This window comes from Malurus melanocephalus, unplaced genomic scaffold (genome assembly GCF_030028575.1).
Source record: "Malurus melanocephalus ecotype Western Australia unplaced genomic scaffold, MMel_1.1 scaffold_452, whole genome shotgun sequence".
NCBI lineage: Eukaryota > Metazoa > Chordata > Aves > Passeriformes > Maluridae > Malurus > Malurus melanocephalus.
In genome coordinates this window covers 480,593-491,345 of record NW_026623684.1, presented here as the reverse complement: position 1 = coordinate 491,345, position 10,753 = coordinate 480,593, and positions in this window count along the sequence as shown.

Genomic DNA, 10,753 nt, shown 5'->3' with positions numbered 1-10,753 from the left:
TTTGACTCAACACCTGCTCGCTACAGCTCTTGCTGGGGGTCTCTCCGCAGCCTGTTACTGTCTCTATACAAATGTAACAGTAACTCATAGCCTAACAGGAGCCTGGTTCTTCCACACAGTCAAAAGAAACAGTAACAGACTTGCCCCAGGTGGCTTCCTGTCAGGAATAACATATATTTCCATGATACATGTTTAAAAATGTGATGAATACAGAGGTTTTTGCCTCTGTATTCATCAATACACCATCAATCCGCCAATACATTTTCTCTAGCAATTCTGAACACTGACATTAAAGCTATAGACCTAACAAGGCAAGAAAGTTCTAGAAAGTTCAAGCAGTGCTAGAAGTCACAATCTAGAAACAACAACAAAAAGGTTAATCAGGCAATAATGACAAAAAACCCTAGTAGTACAAGTTGAAGGTTGGAATTAATRATCTTAAAGGTATCTTCCAACTTTGATGATTCTGTGATTCTAACATATTTCAGTTCTTGCTAATGAAACCTGGTATTCCTACATTGCACTCCTGTATTTCAGTGTTCTGCCCATTAGTAGCTTGTCCTAGAAACTGTACTGTATTGATCTAAAAATATCATAGTAACATGTAATGAACTGATGCTATCATCAGTTACTTCCAAAAGACACCGAACTATTCACATAAAAAACCCTACATCTTCAACMCCCCGCAGGCTTTGGGTTTCAGAAACAAAGGAAACCACTTCCATGCACAGAGCACTCAACCAAGCTTACTTGGCAAACTACCAGTAGGAGGTAACATGTGAAAYTCTTAGCAAGGTAAGATAAAACTTCTTTTTCCATAGTTTAACCAATTTATTAGAAGAAATAAAAGCGGATGCCACTCCCTTAGCTTAACTGCTTTCTTAGACAGTTTCATCAATAGTCTTCTTGAAAATCCTTATAATAAAAATCTTCAGAAGAAAAACTAGACTGGAAATAAGCCAAGAAGGAAAAAACCAGCCAAACAACCAGACTTAGTAGCAAAGTGCAGAGGTTGTTCTGGARAGCACTATTCAAAGGTTAACTACTGCAACTGCCATTTGCTCTGCTCCAATCTATATTTGACCTTCAAATAATTGTGAAGGCCAACTACTTCTTCCCCCCACCCTGCCTCCCCCCCCCAAACCAGTAATACATTTTAAAGTGATATGGACAATAAAACTGGGATATGGAAGAGCTTGATGAGAATCACGTAAGCCTTGGTTTAAATTTAGGAACTCTGAAGACATGGGCTATAATGSCAAGAGCTTTTAATGGCAGAGCAGAGGGACAAGATATGAGGGTATTAATGCACTTTCAGGGTCATTGTCTCCTCTTAAGGTACAGAAAGCCACATTATATACCTTGTAACCCTCCATGCCTAAATAGCAGCTTGGAAATTAAGTAACATGTGATAGCTAGAAATTAACTACTTGTGCAGGAAGTCATATCATAGAGATCCTTGCTGAGGAAACAGAAACAGGACTGCCAGACATGGTGGAGACAACCAGCAGCCWTTCTTAACAGCAGTTTCCCCACAATATTCCTGTTAAAATCTTCTTTGGTTCAACAATGTATGGACTTCTTTTGTCCTCCTGGAGTTCTGATGKCCAAAGCAATATTTATTGTCAGTAGGGGAGTCTGAAAGATCTCAAGAGTTGGAAGTAGCATTTACAAGAGAACCACTGATTTTGTCTGTTCCTTTACAGATTTTAAACTACAAAAGCTACCCTAACTGTTGGTGAGGTTAGGGTAGATACCTCACCGGTTGGTAACAGTAAATTAAAACCTAAGTTCCCCATAAAACATCCTTAACTGAACCTTACATATGCTACACACCAGCAAATATCTTGCTCAGGATCTGGTTGTGCCATAGCCTTAAATAGGCCTCAAATCAGATGAATCTTGTAGAGTGAGGGTTACCAACTTCTCTGAGCACATTGCACAACTTTTCTTTTTCTCTTTTGTCCATCCTTGCATCCTTTCCACAACCTGTCAGCCCTTCTCAAGGCAACAGCACACATGATTCTGTCTGCAGCCGTATGGTCAGAAGGTGAGTCTAATGCAGCTTGAGCCATGAATATTATTCTGGATCAAGTTTCCTGATTRTTCCTTGGTCACTGTGCTCTGGCTTTCTCTGCTGAGCAGTCCCAGAGCTCATCAACTAGATTCCTTTCAAATAAAAATGAAACAGAAGATTCAGTCTGAGAAAGCAGCTAATGCATCCTGGCTGCTAATGAGTATTCAGTCCAACAGGATGGACAAGAGCTAGTCTGGTGCAGAATTTAAACTCCCTTATAGTGCAGATGGGGAGTCCTCAGCACCTTCTCATGTGCTGCATAGACTTGCTCTACTGGAATCTCTTACCTGCCAATATAGTCAAAGCCACAGAACCATTTTAGCAGGACAGCAGCATTTATGAGCTTGAGCTCTGTACCATGTTCACTGATTTGAGAGCAGATGTTAAAATACTGGCTGTGCTAGGGAAGGAAATGACAATTTTTCTATCCCCCATGCTGTTTATACACTGTTCTGCAGACACACGATGACATTTGGTTCACCCATCATCTCACTGACACAGAGTTATCCATGTCAGTTGAGTGAAGTTAGGCRGGATAATTTGGTCTTCCCTAATCTGTGCTTTAGAAGAGGTGCATAAAGTAAATTCTTCAAATGAGGCCAAGCATAAGTGGTGCCAAACTCCACTTTGTAGAGCATTTTGTATTGASCAAAAATACATTAAGAAAACATGGCTCTGCACCTGATTTCAGCTGCAAAAAATAATTTAAAAAGAAACTTTCTAAAGACTTTGTAGAGTCTTTAGACTCTAAATGTCTTCCTGACATTTGCGTCAGGAAACAAAAAGCTTATTTTAAACTATGGCTACTTCGTATTTTTGAATGGCTGGTAGTATTTACAAACATGAGAAAAATACCAAAATGGAAGCAGGTATGAAAACAATGAAGTAATTTCTACACTAAGTTTTTTGCTTCTACTCGATTAATTTACTCCCTGTTTCGTGTCTATAGAGTGTGATTAAGAGGTCAGCATTGCCAGGCTGTTAACARTTCTAAGGTCTGTGGCCAAGTCTCTGTGATTACAGTGAAGATGAGCTCTTGAATCTTCCTTGTAAGGATGGTCCCCTCACAAACCGTCTCCCTGGCATRCTGGCAACAGCAATCTTAGCACATGCCTTCTCAGGCTGGATGTAATGGTTCTTTCTTATTTCACTCCTGTAAGAAAATAAAGGGGATGATCTGAATCAGTCCAGTATTACTATGGGTCAAAACTTCTTTTGCTCCCTCCATTGTTACCTGAATGGTAAAAAGCCTTTAAGATAGCCTTAGCTTAGATAATGTCACCCCCACAACTCCCCCTCTGTTCCCTGAATCCTTGTGCTGCATCACCGAGTGCTTATTGTGGTATTGTGTTGTTAAAACAGCAGCTCAAGCATTCACAGGATGAAATTCCACCTTGTGTCAGTGCCTCCACTTTGATCTACTGAAGAGGCATGTTACTTCTGCAACTCTGACCAAGTGTGATGGACTGTAAAGCAACAGCTGAAGCCATGGTATACATTGCATATAACAGTCAACATTTCTTCCACATTCCTGGGACTTGACTCTGAAACCGTTTACAATGTGATTAAAACGAGGATGTAAATGTATGGACAAACAGTCTTGCTTCAGAACATACAATCACATCTCGTTAGCTTCAGTATTAACTACTAGACTAGACAGCTTATTAAATACATACACAGGATAACTGGATTTTTCCATCCCTTCCTCCACGATTCAGTGTCAGGGCATTATGTGCAGCAGAAGCATGAAAGCTCAGCTATGACTGACATTTGCTGAGATACTGCAAAAATGCATTGCTGACATAAGTACATGCAACCCTGTTTACCACAGCAGGAGCTGCATGCACTCAGCGCTGCTGGAATTCAGGCCAGTTAGCTACCGTGGGGCTACATGCCCAATTTTGCCTTAAAAACTGTTCTCAAAAGATTSCCCAAGCCAAGTCTAGCAAGAGCTCACCACTACAAAATCCAAACAGTAGTGAGTAAAGAAAATGCGTGGAGGTGTGGGAGGAAACCAACAGGCTGTGCATTTGCAGTTTGAGCACTGTATGGATTCCAAATGGAACTGGAATTACCAGTCACTGCTGCCCCAGATTGTAACTTTGCCAGTCCTGAACATCTCCATGCAGGGCACAGGGTTTCATTTAATTTGCAGAGTATCTTAAAAAAGAGAAGTGGAATTCCACTCACTGCAGAATTGTGGTGGAATTCCAGTCATTGGAGCCCGGTGGACGAGAACGCAGTACATTGTCAGACGGAATCTGTTGCTTCAAATTTTMCAGAGATTCAGTCCTTACTGTCACACCTTACCCAAATTCTGTTCCTTCATCAGTGATAGCAAGTGGTTTTAGGTCAGCACAAGTGCACACTCAAGTAAACACCCTGTGAAAAGAATATTCAGCAGGCTGTGAAATAATGATCTGATCTGCAGTTCCCATTGGAGCATGAAAAACACTCTCAACATCCTTTAGTTGCCATAGAACAGCAATCTGTGCTACACAGACTACAGACAGCTAAACCCAGCAACCTGGAAAGTGCCAGGTTCTTGTGCAGCACCTGATCCAGAAACATCCAGAAGAAAAATCCATCCACCTTTGAAATTCTGTACGAGCAAGATGCAAGAAAAAGATAATAGAAACAGAATAGATTCATCGTTCAACTCTAAACCTAAAACCTTCTCCTCAGCTGACAAAGTAGTCTGCAAAAGGGAAAATGTGTATGGAAAGCTTCATAACAGACAGATGATTTTTGAGTTATAGGTAGGCCAATGTTGGATAAAAATAATTGTGAACCATAGTAATTTTTAAATTGCCTCTAAATAAAAATGTCATTTACTAAAAAAAAAACCCAGATCCAACCCAAAAGTTTCAAAATTTCCAAAATATGATGACAATTTTATGATACTTGAAAAACGTTCAGATTAAACCAAATAACTTGAGACAAGTCTTACACAATGAGAATTTTTTATGTCTAACATGTAGCCTGCCAGAGAAAAACCAAAACATGGTATGTCTCATGCAGCCAAAAGGAACTCACAGTGGTTTTGGACTGTTTGATGATATTTAGGGAGGTATTTCTGCTAGCAGTASAAGAAAATTACAGCATTTAAATAAAAGTTTGTAATGCGAATATGGTAGTATTTGGGGGCTTTTGGATGGGTTTAGTAGAACCAATTAATAACAATATTTACAAAACTATTTAAATTAATAGTATCAAGTGTTGCAATTTTTTCRTATTATGTCAAAATAAATATGAAATACTTAGGCAATAGGAGTTTGAATCATTTGCCTGCATCTGTGCTTGAAAGGCCTACAGAATACATAGATATTCCAGTTACTTCACCATGTTTGCTTTCTCTATTTGATTCTTAACTGAAGCTCCATAACACTTACTCTTCAAACAAGCTCACAAGTGATTAGTCTCTTTAGTCTTTGTTTAAATGAATATCTGTATTCACTTGACTGAATTTGGTAAAATTAAAACAATAAAGTTATTGATGATAACTTGTGCAAAGAGAAATCTCCCGAACAGTAATGCTTTCCTGGGTGTGCACATTTAGAAAGAAGAGATTTAAGAGAGCTATAACGACCAAATAAAGTAGAATTTATTTGTAATGCATAGGAAAGTGAAAAAAATTTCTTCAGCCTGACCTCGGCAACACAATTRACAAGGCTTTGACAATTCTTGTCCTTTGAAAGAAGAGCTGCATTAGAAGCCCTTCAAGAAGGAAATMATTCAAGAATGGATGAAATGGATTGATGCCAGGGCATTCTCTCATTATGCAGATCATTGTGCACTACCAGCACATCCTTCCACATGCAAAAACACAGTGACTTCAGTTAGACATGAAACAGATTGTTCAGCTCATCTTCAGTAACAACATTATTTAGCTGCTAATGATTTTAAGGAAGAAAAGAAAAAAAATCTCCAATGTCTGTGCAGCACATCATCAGTAATTGTAAGAAATTATATGTTCTGCATGACAACAGGTACAGGACCAGTAATAAGATCAGACTTTTTTATCTAAAATGAAGTTACAGGTTAAGCTACATCACAGGCCCAGGCTCAGGCACTACACAAAATGAATCTACATTACTTTCACATCTGTTATCTCAGCTGTTTCCCTCTTTCTTCATATCTGAAGAATATGAATTTATTTTCAAACCCTTGTTAAAAGTACTGCACATGTTTCTAACCAAACCTTTGGGTTTTCTATAAAAGCTTCTGTTGTGGCAGGAATTTCCTATTTAACCATTGAAAAGTAGAGATCTTTCTTTATAATGGGTACCCTGTGCCTTCCATCCTGAAGATCACATCAGGAGCAGAGCTTGCTGTAAACCACAACAGACTCTGTACACATCCAGATCCTGCRGGATTTAACTGCACCCTTGTACCTCAATTCTTGTGGTAAGTTTACGAKGACAGAAACTTCCTTTACAGCAGTTTTATTATATGGGAGAACTGTATTCCCAAAGGACAGAAGCTAATTTGTTTGATGTTTAAAACATAAACCAGAGAAGGCACTTATCATCCATGAATCTCAAACCTACAYGAGAAAGCTGGATAACCTGCTAAGCCTCTCCCATCCCTCTACTGAACCACAAGAACTAAAAGCAGGATGTGCAAGTCATATGTTTTCTAAATTAAGACCAACATAGGGTTTTGTAAACAGGAGACAGGCTGGGTGATCTTTGATCTGTAGATACACTTAAAAGCTTCTTAACTTATTTATGAGGAGAAAAGAAGTAAAACCTGTGCATTTACATCACAACCCTGTGTGTTTCCAAGAAAGGCCTAAGGGCAAGTACTTTCATTTCAGCCAGCACATAAAGCTTATTCTTTTGTGGTTTTATTTCCCAAGATTGATTTTGTAAAATGAACCTTTTTGAATTTTAAAGGATGGATTATGGTAGAAATATTTTTAAAGGTCTATTTAAAAGGAAAGACAAAAAGCAACTAGGTATAAACAACCTTGTTATRTGTAGCAATTTTACCTGTAATGGGAGACCACTAAGCAAAGACAAAAATTGGATATTGCTGTGAACCAGCCAACTCCACTGTGCTGCTTCATTACCAGAGGTTAAAAACCCCACAGCAGACCTGAAGAATTAGAGCAAGGAAATCATGTCTACCCTGTCATTTTCAGAACACACCCCAAAATACTTTGAATTCTTACAGGCAATCTGCATTTGAGCTTTGARAATACCTGAAGACATGCAGCAGTACAGAAACAAAACTGTAACTTAAATTCTTCTGTGCTTCAGGAAATACCTTCACAGGTCACATTTGTCTCTCTACAGTATCCCCTTTCATATTTACTTAAACTCTTTTGCTATTCCTTCCCTAGTATTCTTCTCAGGAATCTATTTAGTGGTCCTYTGCCTCTTTTTTATTGCAAATGCTCTTTCAAAAATGCAGCAACTGATAAAAATCTCTCTYCACTGCCCTCTTTTCTCAATGCTTTTTGAGCCTGATTAGGAGTGTCATATGAAAAGGAAGTGAAAAATTRTTGCATAACTGACAAGGATGAGCTTTCTTTTCAAGGCTGTATTTTAACTTAAAAGTCTATCACAGAAGTTTAATTCTCCTAAATTAGTACGTCAGGTCAAACTAAATCCCCCAATCAAAATCTAGAAGAGAAAAAAAAGGTGATTCACACCTGAAGTTGTGTGAAGATCGGTGAAAAAATTCCACTGCTGGGCACTGGAAATATCTTTTGATAACAAACATTATAATTTCTAATATTTTGATTAGAAAACCAAACTGAAGAAAAGTTTACCTCAGCTATAATAAAGACTATTTAGTGACTTGAAGGCATCATATTATCAAATGAAGAGAAGCTGTATGAATCTCCACATTAATGTTAATCCACCCCAGTATCTTCTATAGTGAGAAGGAAGTGTCACTGAACCCTTACCAAATACATGAGTCCACTGACTTCAATTAGTTTGGCACATGGACATGAGCTACAACTTGTTGTTATTTCATTCTGTAAACCTGGAAATAAAATTTGAGTTTTAGAGGATGAGCTTTAGTAAGCCCAATGCTTATTCCCTGATTCTATCCGGTACATATCACCATCACACAGGAATTAACTATGCTCTCACGGACTTTCAAAAAACATGACTATAGAGCACACAGGATCAGGAGAGAAAAGGCCAAGAAGATTTTGGCCTGCATAAACTTTTTGTATGGTGCCTGGTTTAGCTCGAGCTACACATTCAGAAGTATTATCTTATTCCCAAACCAGAGGCRAACACTTCATGTGAATAACAATGAAGAGGAATAACTGGATCCAGAGAAGACAGAACAGATTAACAGCATCAAGAATGAAAAAAAAATTCTCGACATCGACCAGATAGGCAACGCACTTAACACACAGAATTGAAATCTACATTCCAGAATTTAAAGTTTGATTCTAAGCAGTTTCCATTTTTCTTTCAATTATTTTACAATATATCCGTGACTTCTGTACCTGTTTTGYATGGTAGTCTTCCATTAGAAGAATCTGCTTCTGGACATAGTACAGGAATCAGYCCAATATGAATCATTAGAGCAACAAATGCCATTCTCCAGTGGCCTCCCCTGACATTTGATCTGCCCTGCAATCACCAACTCCTGTGGGTAGTTAGAACAGGAATAAGCATCTAGCCAAGTTTAAGGAATTTAGGCATAAGGTTTTGTTTAATTTCAAGATCAATTTCTATGCTTTTCTTCCTCATCAGCTTCCCTATTTTATTTTGTGAAATTTGGATCAATAAGTTGCATGGTATCAATCAGATATGATAAGAGGTCAAGTGCTATTTCCAATGTCTCGGATCAAAGCCCARCACTGGACTGAGAATCATATGGCATGTCTAGATCAATGAAAAGGGATACCATATAAAAGTGATATAGAAAGGCACTAAACTCAGGTAGAGCTGTACTTAGATGCCAGTAAAATTGCAGCTGCATTTCTTAATGTGAGAGCAAATTTATCTGTTTATCAAATTCAAAATACAAGGCTKCTGACAGCAACAGAGGACCTTGTAGAGGCTGCTCCAAGTGACAGAGGCTGTTCCCCACTGTCCTTCAAGCAGTCAGGCTGCATTTTCTTAGCACAAATGCAATTTGGTTCTATCCCCAAAATGGAGTAAGGAATTTGAGTTTCTTCTCTGGAAAATATTAACCCCAAATAAAAAAAACTTCCGGTAGGCCAACAGAACTCTAGAAAAAAAAAAGAAACATCACAAGATTTTAGGAGGTGCTGAAACATTTGTTTTGAAATTTTATTACAAAAATATATTTGCAAACATACAAAACTTTGGATGAAAAAATGCTCATTCTTAAACATTTATGCAATAACTTAATAACTGCAAACATACATAGGTGCTATAAAACCCACACCATACCAAAAACGTTAATGATGCAGTATCTACATTTACTGACTTACAATTAGTCCGGTTTCCAGAAATCTTTCCTGAAGCCCCCCTTCCCCATGGTCTTCATATTGAAAGAACATGCAAATGGCTACAACTGGTGCATACGCAGTAGTGATAAAACTCAGAAATYACTAGAAGCACATAATGTACATAAAAAACCTAACTAACCATATGCCCATACACTGAATAGATAAAAATAAATACACCACCAAATCAGAGATACTGCAATTTTTCCAACTTGAAGTGAAAGGAAGATATTGCATCTTAACATTTTTGCAACATTGCCAGACAAAAATGAGGTGATACATATTGCACACATTCCTCTTGTTAAGATATGCTGTACAAAGCAACCCAAATACCTGGCAAAAAGGTGGCTGATTTRTTTAGAATAGTTCTAAAAGCCAAAAAGTCCCAAATTAAAGTTTGCTTTCCAAAACATTTCAGAAATTCTATCAGTGACTGCACATGGCATAATGGGTTTCAGAAATAAACCAAAATAAAGCAATTAGAAACRCAAGCAAAAATTATACATCCAGCAGCGAGTGTTTAAATATAATATTGAGTATTTATACAGAATTACACATTTTATATTAAATCAGGATGAATCACTTGAACTTTTTTTAATCACTCTTTCTGCAAATCTTGTTTAATTTGGAAAGATATTCTGCTTCTAATGTTAATAGCTGTTAGGCACCTTTCATATAAACTTTGCATTGTTAAATAACAACAGATAAAATCTAACCACAAAACTAAGAATTTTGATTTTCCTGAACAATTCAGCAGCTGTATGTTTTAAAACTGTCTTTGATTAATGAAAAAGTAAAATTCCAAACTCAAATGTAAAGTAACCTAACGTGAGTCACAAAACACATGCTTAGGTAAGAATTRATTTGGGGAGTCTGAACTAACCATCTTTTGATTCCCAAAAAGAATAGATAAAATCCCCATTAAGCCAGTAGTTAAAAAAAAAAATCACTTGAAAATGGTCACAATCATTTCCTGTGATGCCCCATGGCAACTTGTTACACACTAGTCATCCCTACATGTGGATAACACAAATCAAGCACTTCAAGAAGCTGGTAATTTCAAACTTACACAAAAATTAAAAAAAAAAATAGGGAAAAGAAGTTTTTAAATACACATTCCACAATTAAAAAAAAAAATCAAATTTTACACTGTAATTAAGCTGGTGTTTTACAATGAACTTTTAGTTAAAGGAGTTTATCTGTTACAGCCACTCCTCTGGCACTTGTCA